Raw genomic sequence first — 14522 nt, forward strand, 5'->3', positions numbered from 1 at the left:
TCTCTTACTATTTTCCTTACAAAATTTCTTTTCCTGCCAGCAAGGTTAACTCATGGACTTCAAACATGCTTTCTTTCCCAGGACCTTCTGGTTTTGTTGGCTTGGTATATATCTGAGTAAAATGCTCCTAACATGAAGATGTAGCACAAAAATAACAATGCAGAGATGGAGAAGGAAATGAGAAAATGTGAATATTGTAATTCTGTCAAGTCTGAGTGGTAGCACTTGGACAGGTGGGGCAAATGAGGAGGGTCAAAGACTTAAGGCTCAGTGAAGCTGGAACAATCAGGAAAAGATATTAAAGATGGGAGGTTGAGGCAAGGAAAACCAAGATCTGTTAGGACCATGCTTCTCTTTCTCTGCGTTTGTGACCTCTCTCTATTGGACACCACTATGTGATCACAGTGGCACAAGCTGTGGAAACATTGATCTGTTTAACTGGAGCATTGCAGTATATTCTCACCTCTTTCAAACTAGTAATTAGGCCTTGGGGAGTTGTTTTTAGACACCATTTTCTTTATTGATTTCATATAGCTTTGGGAAGTAGGATCTCCTCAGATTCCAAATATAACAGTTATTTTAGAAATGCCTTCCTTGTTTTTGGAAACTCTAAAGCAATCTTGGGTCTGTTTTAGATGAATGAGCTGTTACTTCTCTGGAATGGTTGCTTTTCCCCTTCCAGGACCTCCCATTTGCATTCCAGTCTTCTAATTGTTTCATCTTTGTTCTTTGAAGGATCACTCACTGCTGTCATTTTGAAGTGCTCTTTCTTAACCAAGGGAATGGTGATTCATAGGATGTTGTGTTTCTCCAGTGAAGTGTGTTGTTTGTTTTGCCAGAGTGTAGGCTACAGGGAACTACACCAAAGACATAGAACACTCAAAGGTTGGGATTGATGCTCCTAGCTGTTCCATGGAGTGGAGAAGGTAGAGGAGGAACAGTTACTTTTAGCCACCAGCCTTCCCTGAAGGGCTGCTAGATTGGAGAAGCCAGAGGAAGACTCCTGGGAAATTACTCTAATCCTGGTGCAAAAGCTGTTCTTGGTATATTCATGTTTGAATGGGCATAAAAACCTTCAAAAAAGTAATCTAAAAATGGTACCAAAGAACAAAAAACTTGAGTATATAGCAACTTAAATTCTAGATTTGGGTCTTTTATTAATTCTGGAAATACTGTCCAGCTGGCCTTGCTCTTCACTGGCACTACTGCTATCACGTCAAGAGTAAAGAAACATTGGCCCACTAGGGAGAGAAAAATCCATTCAAACTTCTGAAATTTTTATGTAGTTCAGAAATATTCAACTACAGGAATTATATCACTGTATTTACATGGATTATACTTCTGAGTACTAAAATGTAGACCTCTTAAAAGTACAAATATATGTTTAGGTGCAGAGGTTTTTTTTTTTTAACATCCATTAGTGGAAATTGTATCTAAACATGTCATCCTGAAATGCAAAGATTTTTCATGACAACATCTTCAAGTTTAAAAGGAGAAATTTAAGGTTTTCAGAATCAGTTCAAAATTTTCCTCTTTCCTAACATAGATAGTATAAAAAGAAAAAAGCCTTTAGATGATTATTATTTGTTTGTTTTTTATATTATTGGGTGTTGAATTTTGTGCTTGCTAGGCTGGCACTCTTCTTGAGCCCTTTCTGGTTTGTGTATGTGTGTCAGTTCTGGAGTTTGGACTCAGGACCTAGGTACTATTCCTGAGCTTTTTTGCTCAAGGCTAATGCTCTATCCATTTGAGCCACAGCTCCACCTCTGGCTTTTTTGGTAGTTAATTGGAGATAAAAGTCTCATGGACTTTCCTGCCTAAGCTGGCTTCAAACTGTAATCTTCTCATCTCAGCCTCTTGAGTAGCTAGGATTACAGTCATAATCCACCAGCACCAAACTTTTGTTCTTTTTTAAAAATTGAATCTTGCGGGCTGGGAAGGTGGCTCAGTGGTAGAGTGTTTGCCTTGCATGCATGAGGCCCTGGGTTCGATTCCTCAGCAACACGTAAGCAAAAAGAAAAAAGCTGGACGTGGTGCTGTGGCTCAAGTGGTAGAGCGCTAGCCTTGAGCTGAAGAGCTGAGGGACAGCGGCCAGGCCCAGAGTTCAGGCCCACGACCGGACCCAAAAAATAAAAATTGAATCTTGCAGTTATGCCTTAGTGGTTTGGATTGAAATCTTTGTATATATACTTATCACATAACTTGGATGACAGGTGCATACTTAACTACCAAGTCCAGCTTTTTATTGATTGAAATGGGGGTCTTATAAACTTTTTAACCAGGCTGGCCTTAAATCATTCTTCAATCTCTGCTTTCTTGAGTAGTTAGGATTGTAAATACAAATCTCCATCATGACAAACTGGCTTACATTATTTAACTATATTTCTTTTTCCTTTAGTGCTGGGAGTAGAACCCAGGGCCTCAGCCATGCAATCAGGCTACCACTTAATTAAACTCTCTGCACAATTTGATTAAGATTTCAAGCAATTAAGTAACTGTTTCTCTAAATTTTAGTATGTGAAAAATTAGTATAGGTTAAATTTTAAGAAAAAAAGTTAACCTATAAGCAAGATTTAGGCAATTAAACTATAAAAAGTAGAATGGAAGGGTTAACATTGTGTTTACATACACACATATGCATACATGCAATTTTTAAGTTAGAAAGCTTTTTTAAGCCCATCATTTGGTTTCTGGTAGTTAAGCAGTATTTAACTGGAAGATTTTATTTTATTTTATTTTATTATTTCAAGGAGTTTCTTTGTATCCTTGCTTTTGAAGAACTAACATTCTCCTGAATTAGTGAATTGATTTTTTTTAAAGGTTCATTTCTTTTGTCCACTTCTTTTTGGATGAAAGCAAACATTTATGTATCCAACATTGAAGGGAACTACATAGTGTTAAAAGATAATTAGAATAGTTAGGTTAATTGTCTTTCATGGATACATTATGCTTCCATTGTTTACTGCTAAGTGAAATGTAAAAGTATACCTTAGAGTAAGGGATAATATACAAAATAGATCCAAGTACAAGAGCGTGTATACTGTCTGAACATTTGTAAATAAGTCTAAATTAAGAATATATCCATATATCCATATGTACACGCGCATGTGTACATCTCATGTACACACATAGATAGTCTATACAGTGTTAAATGTTATGGGGGAGAATGAATATGTAACAGCTCATAGTCTACACATTGTGTTCCTTTAATGTATTTCTGAGTTCTCTAGAAGAGGTTGCAAATCAGAGAATTGTTTTTCATGTTCTAATAATTACCTGAAGCCTCAATGGACTTTGCTCATCTCTTCCTTTCATTTTTCATGATGGCGAGTATGGTCTGATCATAAAACCCAGAACCTTTGTAAGCCTACCAGACACTCAATCATTATTAGAAAGGATGTTCCATTCCCTCATAGGCTTAAAGATAAGGGGTGTGGCCTAGACCCCAACCTTTGGCTAACACAGAAGCCATCTCCATACAGTAGATAGAAGACAAAATTAAAAATTGGTGCAAACACTGCATATACTTTTCAAATTTCCACATTTTTACATTAAATCAAATAATTTAAGGCTATTTTATATCATTTCAGTTTTTCAAAGTGCTGAGGATAGAACCCAGACTCTCATGCATTAAAACTTTTATAATCAATTCAGAATGTGCAACACAGCTTCAATCCAACAAACATAAATATCTCTAAGTCTTTGAATAACAATTTGGGACTACAATCTTTGGCAAGCTAGCTACTCTGATCTTATTCATTTGGTTGGAATTTGTTTGATTTAGTATCATAGTTTTAAAATTAATACAGAAAGAAACTTTTCCATGGGATCACTGACAAAAATTGGTTATAATCATATATAAACTGATAGTTCAAAATTTAGTTTTTGCTATATTCATCTATAAAAATATTTTCTGTTTCTTGCAGATTTCTAAGCGTCTTCCTTTAAACATTTTTGTTTTGTTTTGATTTGGTTTTATTAAGGTACGAGGGTTTGAATTCAGGGTTACATGCTCATTCTATTCTTGTTTACTCAGCTGACAGTCTACACTTGAGTCACTCCCACAGACCGATTCTCTGCTAATTAATTGGAGATATGAGTTGTGTGGGCTTTTCTGGTATGACTGGCTTTGAATTTCTATACTCTCATCTCAGCTTCCTGAGTATTTATGATTACAGGTATGAGGCACCTGTGTACAGCAAGAGTAGTCTTTTATAAAGGAAACATAATTACCATCCCCGTAAATGGATATGCCATCTCTGGAGGGATTGCAGCTTGACTTTGATAGTATATGCTTTTCTGGCTTCATTTTTACTTGTTTCACAACCATATAACAGATACTTTTAGTCAAGATGCTAGTAAGGCAGTAGCAATTTTATCATTATTAATCACTATTATTATTCAGAGTTGGGAAAACATTCAGTGGCAAGTTTTTGGGTGTGTTTTATTTGTTTGGTGCCTGTAATGGGGCTTGAGCTCAGGACATAGATGCTACCTCTTAGGATTTTTACTCAAGGCTGTTGCTCTGTACACCTCCATTTCTGACTTTTTGTTGATGAATTGGAGATAAGAGTCTCACAGACTTTCCTTCACAGGCTGGCTTCCAACTGGAATCCTCAGATCTAAGCCTCCTGAGTAGCTAAGATTACAGGCGTGACCTGCTGCTACCTTGGTAAGTGGCAGGTTTTGTATGTGCTATGCATTTGGAAAAGGAAGAAAGAGCACAGTAAGGACCATTTGAGCAAAGCCTCGGGGTATATGCTGTTTCATTTGCTACACTCCCTACTTTGTCATAGGCTGTCAGAATGCACCCTGGAAGAAGGCTTCTGCTACTAGTGGATAGGAAATGAAACATTTACCGGATGACATCATTATTTGAAAGAATTCTTGAAAGTAAAAATAATTAGTTCATAATAATACAAGATCAACTCTTGAAAGGGAAGAAAAATGTTCAAGGGTAAAACTGATGGGGAAATTAATTTTCCTTTCTCATGTAAAATTGTTGTGACATGTTAAAAATAATTTCTGTAATTATAGAAAGGAAATTGGGTTTTGTTTCAACCTTTCTTTAGGAATGTGTGGTCTTAAGCCTGAATCTATACTGAATATTATCCTTGGATCTGAGTGATGATTCAGAATAGTATAGCTGACATTTGATTTCATTAAAGATTAATAGTAGCATAGTCTTATGTGCTTTTCCACCTCACAAAAAGCAAGAATTAGTGGCTGGAGCTCTATATTATGTATTAGATGGCAAGACTTCTAGTCTTAGCTGTCACTCACTTGCTGACATATGTGTTCTCCAATGCTGTGTTAATATTCCCATCCTTAACAACCATGGTAATAACATTCCAAACCACTGCACCAGACAAATGGTGATGATTACTAAGGTAACATCCAAGATGGGCATTGGGCTTCTTAGAAGAGTATTGAGGGGAATTTGGAACAAAGAGCTTGTCACCATTTTTCATCATACTTCACTGAAGGATCCCACTGAAGCTCTACTATCCATGTTAATTTCCTCAGAAAGGCAGTAAGGAAAGGAAGAAGGAGATATCAAAGTAGGTGGCCTTGACAGTGACTTTGTCACTCAATTTTTTTTGTGATTTTGGAAAAGTTACTTGGGTAGACAAAGGGTCTTGTTCATCTGTCATCTACAAGAACAGATAATGAGCATACTCATAGTGATAGAACTTATGTCAAAGCAAGTTCATAAATTTCTCTTTTTGTTTTGGTCTGGATAGAAAAATACTTGAAAAGCAATATTTTCCTATATTATTGATGATATGGTATAGTACATCATAGGAATAATTGGTCATATTTCTTATTTGGTTAATGATAATAATTTCAGCTTTGCTTTTGTGTTTAGAACATGTATAATCCATAACAGTGTAAAAGAAAATACCTTTTATTGCTGCTCCTGTTTCTTTTGATGATTGCTATAGAATTAATCAGGGATATTTGGAGGCAATACTTTGTTTCGGTAACATAGACTGGAAGTATATTTCATATGTATATATGCATATACATATATATACATGTATGTGTGAATGTATGTATGTATTTTATATCAAGATGCTAAAGGCTCACACATAGAATCCTAACTAGTTAGGTTGCTAAGATGCAAAGAATAGTGTTTCATAGCCAGCCCAGGCTAAAAAGGCTAGAGTTATAGCTCAGGTGGTAAAGCTACAGCCAAGAGTGAGCAAGCCTAGCCAGTGTGAGGCTCTAAGTTCAAGCCACAACTGCACAGACCAAAAAAAGAAGAAGAAAAAAGAAAAGAAAAAAAGAATGGGAAATGTCTTAAGACATCTGCATTGAATTATCAGTGGATGGACCCAGGATACCAGAACTCAAAAGAGAAAAATCAGGAAGGAAAGAAACAAGGCTTAGACAGGTGGTTGCAATGACAAAAGGATTAAGGACTTTTATGAATGGATTTGGAAGTGACCCAGAAGCCTGTATTTCTGATATCGTGTATTGAAAAAAAAGACCCAAAGTGTCTCCTTGGCATTAAATGAGGACATACTTATCTTTTTATCTGTTTTTGACATAGCATAATAATAAGAAGTTGATATGTTAACTAAAAATAAGTGAATGTAAGTTTTTATACTTACTGGGCATAAAGGACTTTATCTCAAGAACTTAGTCCAAATTTGCTTTTTTAAAAGGTGGATGAGGCTTTTGAACTCAGGACCCCATGCTTTCACTCAGCTTTCTTGCTGACAGCTAACACTTTACCACTTGAGCCATGCTTCCAGCCCTGCTTTATGCTATTATTTTGGACATCTTATTACTTTTCTGCCCAGCTGGTTTCAAGCCATTCCTCTCTGGTTCTCCTCCTCCATAATAGATAGCCTAACAGGGATGAGCCACTATAGCAGTCCAACACCTAATTTGTTTTTCTTTTAATTATTCACAGAATCAGTTTGAGAGTATTTATCTTAAAATTGAGCCTAGGTGACATGAAGGGGATCTTTCAAAAGTGAATATCAACATTAAATGCTGGGCAACTTTTAAGAAATTCATCATTTTCAATCAGAGTAAAGAACTTTTATTTTTAATTGTAGAAGTGAACATTTAAAACACACACACACACACACACACACACACACACACACACACACACTCAAGTGAATCAATCAATGTAGTAGGGATGCTAAATCTAACCAGCATCATCTTGGCCAGGTGGTGAATGCTAGAGTATTGGATTTAACTGGTGCCATCTTGCCTTCATTGTGGAGGCAGTGAAGTCCTACCTCCCAGGTAATGGGTAGTGCCTGAATTCCTAGAGGCAGGGGCCAGGACTTGGACAATAACTGGGCTTGTCAATCCTGTGCCTGGAACTTGTGAGACTCAAGTTTCCTTTGACCCTACCCCTGGACTGGGCTTGATTTTAGGGTCAGAGGAGGGCAGATGCCATTAAACCAGGCCTCCTGTGCTTTGTCCTGTCTCTTGGCTCTGCTCCAGTCAATATGGTGTCCTACTTGAGACCTCCATTAGGGTTAATCTGGGTTGTTGGTATTGTTTACCTGCTTTTTCTTTCGTCTCATGCTCTCATGGCCTGCTTGCAAGTGCTGGCCTTTTAATAAAGACTCACGAGTTGCAGGCTATGGTCACAAAGACCTGCAGCCCTGCAAATACACAACACTGTTAGAAAACTGAGCCATGAGAGCATGAGACGAAAGAAAAAGCAGGTAAACAATACCAACAACCCAGATTAACCCTAATGGAGGTCTCAAACAACTCCTTTAAATAAGGATACAGGTGGACCCATTGCAACAATGAGAAGTACAAGTCATTATGTCGAAAACGAACTTTACAACTTCTGTTGGGGGGGGGGGAAGGATTGGGTAGGGGGGGCGGGAGGAGGATGGGAAGGGGAAACAAAGGAGAATACAATGCTTGATAAGAAATGTACTCATTATCTTGCCCATGTAATTGTAACCCCTCTGTACAGTATTTTCACAATAAAAAAATAAAAATTAAAAAATAAAAATTAAAAAAATTTTAAAAAACCTCACAATTCGACTTCTCAAATGTGGCTTCTCTGGATTCATCTTACAACACCAAGTTCTGGCTTTGGATTTTATCCTGCCTACAATGGAATTATTTTTGGAAATTTGTGTTATAATCAATTTGGTTTATTATGTCCTTTTGATCACTGGATAGACCTACACTTCTCCATTAGCCCTGCATGTCCTCAGCTTCTTACCCTGATGGAATCATATCTATCTGTGTTTTAGGAGAGGTAAAGCAATTCTTCCTATTTGGTATTAGGATGAGTTCTTTACTTGGTTGTTTGTTTTTGTTTTTGTTGGTTTTTTTCATCACCACTTCTTTTTTGTATCAATGATCTTATCTATTGATCTGAACATTGTTAGTTGACTTTTCCTTTATTTCAGGTAATTGGTAATTCAGATGTCAGGGTTGTAACAGATTTAGCCATTTTATTGATCTTCCTCCATGAGTGTTTCCTGGGGTACAAAGGGTTGTGCACAGTTTTGGCTGCCATTCTTCTTGCCCAGTGGGCATTTCTGACAAAGAGAACTGTGAGTCAAAAATAGAGTGGCAGTTAGGTGGCTTATTGGCAAAATGACCATGTGATTTGCCTTCCAAACCTGATGCTTTGGGCAAATAATGATGCCAGGGAAACACTGAAACCTACTGTCAACAGTGTATTTCGAAGTCTGGTTCTCCATGTTTTTTGCAATGTCCCTTAGGAAGATTGAACTTCTGAAAACAGAAAGCCTGTATCTTACTTCAGGTACAAAACTGTTGAGTAGACGTGGCATCTTCCCAGCATGGCATTTGACATGAGAAGTAATGAGCGCTGCTTTTCATATACTAGACATGTTTGTTTCTATGGAACATGACTCAAAATCTGCTTTTTTCTTCCTTTTTGGTCATGGGGCTTGAATTCATGGCCTGGTCACTGACCCTCAGCTTTTTTTGCTCAAGGCTGGCACTTCACAACTTTGAACCACCCTCTACTTCCAGCTTGTGTGTGTGTGTGTGCATGCACACGTGCATACATGGTAATTTTGTATGTGTATGTGTGGTGATTAATTGGAGATAAGCATCTCACTGGCTTTCTGCCTGGGCTGGCTTCCAACTGTGGTCCTAGGATCTCAGTCTCCTGAGTAGCTAGGGTTACAGATGTGAGCCATCAGGAATGGGCTAAAATCTGCATATTTTTAACGATCAAATTTGGGATCCTGTTTGCAAAAAGTGCTTTCATGTAACATCCATGAACCTCCCTGTTCTCTCTGGTCCTTTGCCAGAGGTACTTTTGTTAAAATTTTTGAAAAGAGCCAACTTAACTGACCTTCAGTATTGAAGACAAGAGAAACAGATTAGCTTGGCTCTGAAAACAATGAACCCCTGCTGTTGCTCTTCAAGTTTTTCTTAGAAGCATAGAGGTCATTACTGGAAGTAGGTGTAGAACTCATCCTTGTAGCTCTTGAAAATCTGCCTGACCTGAGACCAGGAGAGGTTTCTTCTCTGGGCTTATCACTATCTTTTTATAAAGCATCTTGTGAAAGGAAAATCCACTCATGAAAAGTCTTAATGGATTTATTTCAATAAATATTGATGTATTTTTTTTACTGTGGTTGTATTTCATATAAATTTGTAATAATGGAGAAATATAAAATTTAAACTATTGCAATAACTGGCATCAGATCAGCAAAGGAGTTTATTTACTGGGAGGAAAAATCTTGGTAAACTGCTTCACATGTGAGTCGAACGCCATGGATTTTCATGTGAGGAGAACACAAAGAGTAGAACTGTTGAAGGTAAGAACAGAGTTGAGGGTGGGAGGAGTAAGAGGAAGTAGGATTGAGTTATAAGTTATATATGGAGTAGGAATGTCATCCACATGGTTCTGTTTTGAATCATTCCAGTCCACCCCCTGAGAGCTTCTATAATGTCTTTTGTGCTTGCAAATGGCTGCACAAGAATTCCAACACAGGGTAAGGTCTTATTTCAGTGAGTGTCTGTTATGTCCTAGGGTACCTGAGCTGCAACAAAGAATTAAGAAAGAGCTTACCACCAGAAGGGAGAGCAAACATATATTCCAATGTACACAAACATCCTCAGTGCAGATTCAAGACAGCCTCAGACCAGAGTGTAGCATTGCAGAGCGTTTCATGATATCTCAGATAAGGAATACTCAGCTTATCTCTGCATTCTAGGTTTATAGGAATTTTGTGCTTCTAGATAGTTCATTCTGACAATGTTAGAGAAGCACATGGTGTCAGACATCAACTTCTTTTTCCATTTGCTCAGATATATCAAGTCTGTGAAATGTAGTAAACAACAGCAGCAGTTGTATTTTGATTTTATGGTAATATATGGTGTGCTGTTTCACCCACATTTCACTTATTATCCTATTTCTAAATATCAGTAGGCTTAAAATCTACCAAAGCATGTCAGTTTTGAAAATTTGCCTTACTTGTTAATTCTCTGGGGCTGTTGGCTCATTTATAACCGAAGTGTTACATTTACAGGGAAGCTTTTGAAAATATAAACATACCAAAATCCTAAATGATTGATATTTGTTAAAGAAGTAGATATGCATCTGTACCCTCCTCTATTAGGTAAATTAAATAAAGGACATTTACTTGTTTGGTCGTGCTCAGAGTTTCATCAAAAGTCAAAATGTGATCTGGGGGCCAGTATGACTTCTAGCTACTTAGGAGGCTGAGATCATGGTTCAAAGCCAGCCAGAGCAGAAAAGTTCATGAGACTCATGTCCCAGAAGTGGAGCTGTGGCTCAGCTGGTAGAGCTGTGGCCTTGAGCAAAAAAGTACAGTGCCTAGGCCCTTTAGGGCTTGAACTCATATACACACACACACACACACACACACACACACACACACACACACACACAAAGTGTGCTTTTAACAAAGCATATAAAATATTAATTAAGTCTTAATATATCTAAGGATTAATCTCTCAGGATTTGAGTTATATTCAACTTAATCTTTTTATTATCTTAACATAAATAAATTAGATCTATGATTATTTTATGTTTCTCATTGCATTCAGTTTTTACTGAGAGAGAAAGCCTGATAATTAGTTTTCTTTTCTAGAGAGACTGACGGTTGTAGCTTTGGCATGTGAGAGCTGTTAGGATTTGACATTCCTGTGGAGTCTGTTTTGTATGGAAATGTGTACAAGTGTTGAGGTAATATCCTTCCGAAGTCATTTTGAGATTTCTATTTAATCAGATGCTGCCCGTTTTTGCTAACATAATTCATTGCCAAATCTATTTGTGTTGCAAAAAATACCTGGTGATCTGCCATATATTCAAGAGATTTGCTACATAGCAAAAATCTTTTAAAAAGAAAACAATATAAGCAGGAAGGAACTTAGACTGTGAAAATTTGATTTCAAAGGGGAACATAATTTCTGAATCATTGTAGAAGACAAGACAAAGCATACCAAGTTAAAAGCAGCTTTACTGTAATTTCAAGAAAACAATGGACTAGCCACAAACACTAGCCTATTATAGTCAGATTTTTAATTGCAAATATAGAATAGAGCTTATATTTGGGTCTGTTTCATCCTGTCCATAGCTTCCTCCATTTCTAGTTCTGGCTCTCTCATCATCCTTCTGTTGTTCCCCAGTTCAAGCCCACCTCTAGTTGTTTGTCTTTTTACAAATGACATTATGTTGTTCTGATAAATGTTTGAGCTTTTTAGTGTTTATAGTAACCCCTTCTCCTTATCTATAGGTTTTACTTTTCACAGTTTCAGTTACAAAATATGCAGTGATTTTTTTTCTCCTTTTCTGTTCTTTCCTGTTTCCTCTTTCTTTACCTTTTCATTTTCCCATTTTCTTTCCCCTTCCCGTTCCTTTTCTCTTCCTTTTGTTTTTTTTCTTTTTGTGCCAGTACTAGGGCTTGAACTCAGGGCCTCACTCTTTCACTCAGCTTTTTCACTCACATCTGCTCTACCACTTAAGGCAGGCCTTTAGCTGATTAATTGGAGATGATATTTTGTGGACTATTCTGGCCTAGGCTGACTTTGAACCTTGATCCTCAAGTCTCAGACTCCTGAGTAGCTAAGTTTAAAAGTGTAGCACCTAGCTTCAAGTGAAATACTACAATAAGGAGCAAATAATAGTCTCTTAATATGCAATTGTTGATAAATGAGTGAGAATTAAATCTTACATTGCTATATGTCTTAGTGTTAAAAACTTACATGTAAAACAAATACATGTTCTATATATGTAAAGTGATAAGATCTATGCTACAAAATTGTGCAAAACACAATTATTTCTACTCTGTACATGTTTTTCTTTAGATTTTTTTGTTTGTTTGTTGGTGTTTGAGTTGAATTTCCATCATCTTACTCAGGCTTTTCTTGAACTTGGGCTCAAGTAGTCCTCATGCCCCAGCCCCTTGAGGAACTAAATAATAAACTGCTAGGCCCAGTTTAACACTCTGTACTTTTGAGGGTAAAATGAATTATTTTCTTTCTAAATCAAAATTTGAATGCTTACATTTCCTACCTTTGATTATTTTAAAAATTACATTCTTTTGTTTTATATGGAAACAGTTGGTCACTTATCTGATGTATTTGAGTTTTTTTCTATATTTTTGGAGTTTTTTGGTAGCCAAGGCTGGATCAAACTATTTATACACTTGACTCAGCTTCCAGAATGTTGGGGTCACAGTTGTGCACTACAGCACCTGGTTCTGTTTATCTGATCTTTAAAAAAGTTAAGCGGTCACTCAATGTTCATTTCTATCCTTCCAATTTTGATGTGAGCTGCAGGTTGTGTAGGTTTTTGGGTAGTAAACACATGCTGATCATACTCTTAAATCTTTACCCACTTGAAGAGAGCCAGTGTAACCTACTGGAAATTAAGGTGGTAAATTTTCAGGTAGGGATTTCAGCATTTCTGTGATCAATACTTTGCAGATAGCATTGGTCGTTCTTTTTATTTTTTTTCCTCCTATGAAATATGCTGGCTAGTGGGTGGAAAATCAATGCCTGGGAATGAAAAACAGGTGTCAAGTTTGATAGGGACATCATGCATTTGATGTTTGGAGGCCAGAGGGTCCTGTCAACAAACAGCAGTAATCCTGTCAGATGCAGTATGTGTAGAATTAATGAAAATGCCAGAAACAAGGCAGTCTAGACAGCAATGTAGATCTGAAAAAAGTAAATAAAACTTAGGGCAGCTGTGTCTTTCTCTTGCATCCCAAGTGAATGCCTTATAGAAAGACAATGTAGCAGAGCTGAAATGAAGGCAGAAGAGAAGGCAGGCTAAGAAGGAAGGGTAGCCTGCCATCTTTGCTCCCCAGGACTCTTACCAAGTGTCTGGCAGAGATGTGGTGATGTGGAGAGTGATGGACTGTTACTGTGGCTGAATTTGGAAGTTGCTGAGCTCAAGCAAATCAACAGTCTTTTTTAGGCTAGTCAAGTTTGGCTTTATTCAGGGCTCAGTAAAGCTTGATTAGCCAACAAGATGGAAAAAGGAAATTAAAAAATGGTCCAAACACACATACTTTATGTGCAGAACTCAGATATAATAACCACCAATGTCCTAAAGTGAAAATTGGATTTACAGTTATTCAGTATTGGGGAACTGTTTGTTAATTCAGTAATAACTTAGAGGCAAAAATAAAAGTACAATGTTGATGGAGGTGACAAAGTTTTTCATAGTGTTTTTCTTCCTGGAAAATGAAAAAGAATCAATTATAAATTGATTAATACTTCTAGGACAGCCAGGGAAATAGATAGCTATGAAGCAAAATACATCTAAGTTAGGAACTATGATGTATCATGTTCACCCACCTATGATCTATGGGAATTTGGGCACATCTCTTAACATTGTGGCTCATTTCCACATCTGTATTCCTGGGTTTATCATGAGAACAAACTAAGTTATTATTTGGGAAGCACGCTATGTGGTTGGTATAATATAGTCCTTTGATCTGACCACTGATTCCATTCCTAGCTTTTGTGTAGTCTTCATAGCAAATGCAATTAACAAGATTCCATTTATAATAATAATAATAGATTGGCAGCACTCAGATCTTGAGTTCAAGCCCCAGTACCAGCACAAAGAATTAAAAATTAACTGGTGGAGAAAAGTTCGCTACATTTGACTATAGAGTCTATGTATCATCATACAATAATAAAAAATTCAAACAAAAACTTAAAAAAACATCTAAAAATTGAAGTAAAAACTAACGTCTTCAATATATTGTACACTCAAAATCAATGAAAAAAATACTGCAGAATAAATTGGTCAAAGGATTACAACTGGCAGTCTAACTATTCTGAAATATAACAATCAGTATGTAAGTTGTTAAAGCATATTTAAAAAGTTCTAGCTAGAAAAAAAATACCTTTCAAATGATAACATTTTAGCATATATCAAATTGGAAAGCTTGTATAAAATACAGTATATTGGGGATGTGTTCTAGTAGTGGTTACCATAACAAATTATCACAAAGTATATATTCTAATACAGCTGACATTTATTTCCTTACCACTTAAGT

The 14522-nt window shown here is 36.7% G+C and overlaps 1 protein-coding gene across 4 annotated transcripts in view; it reads left to right on the forward strand.

The window, feature by feature from the left end:
* The window catches only part of Ptprm (protein tyrosine phosphatase receptor type M), an 845793-nt gene that overhangs the window by 430406 nt on the left and 400865 nt on the right, over nucleotides 1–14522 (forward strand). The gene's annotated exons all lie outside the window — the stretch shown is intronic.

This window comes from Dipodomys spectabilis, unplaced genomic scaffold (assembly GCF_019054845.1).
Source record: "Dipodomys spectabilis isolate Male_0828 unplaced genomic scaffold, ASM1905484v1 ptg000235l, whole genome shotgun sequence".
Taxonomy (NCBI): domain Eukaryota; kingdom Metazoa; phylum Chordata; class Mammalia; order Rodentia; family Heteromyidae; genus Dipodomys; species Dipodomys spectabilis.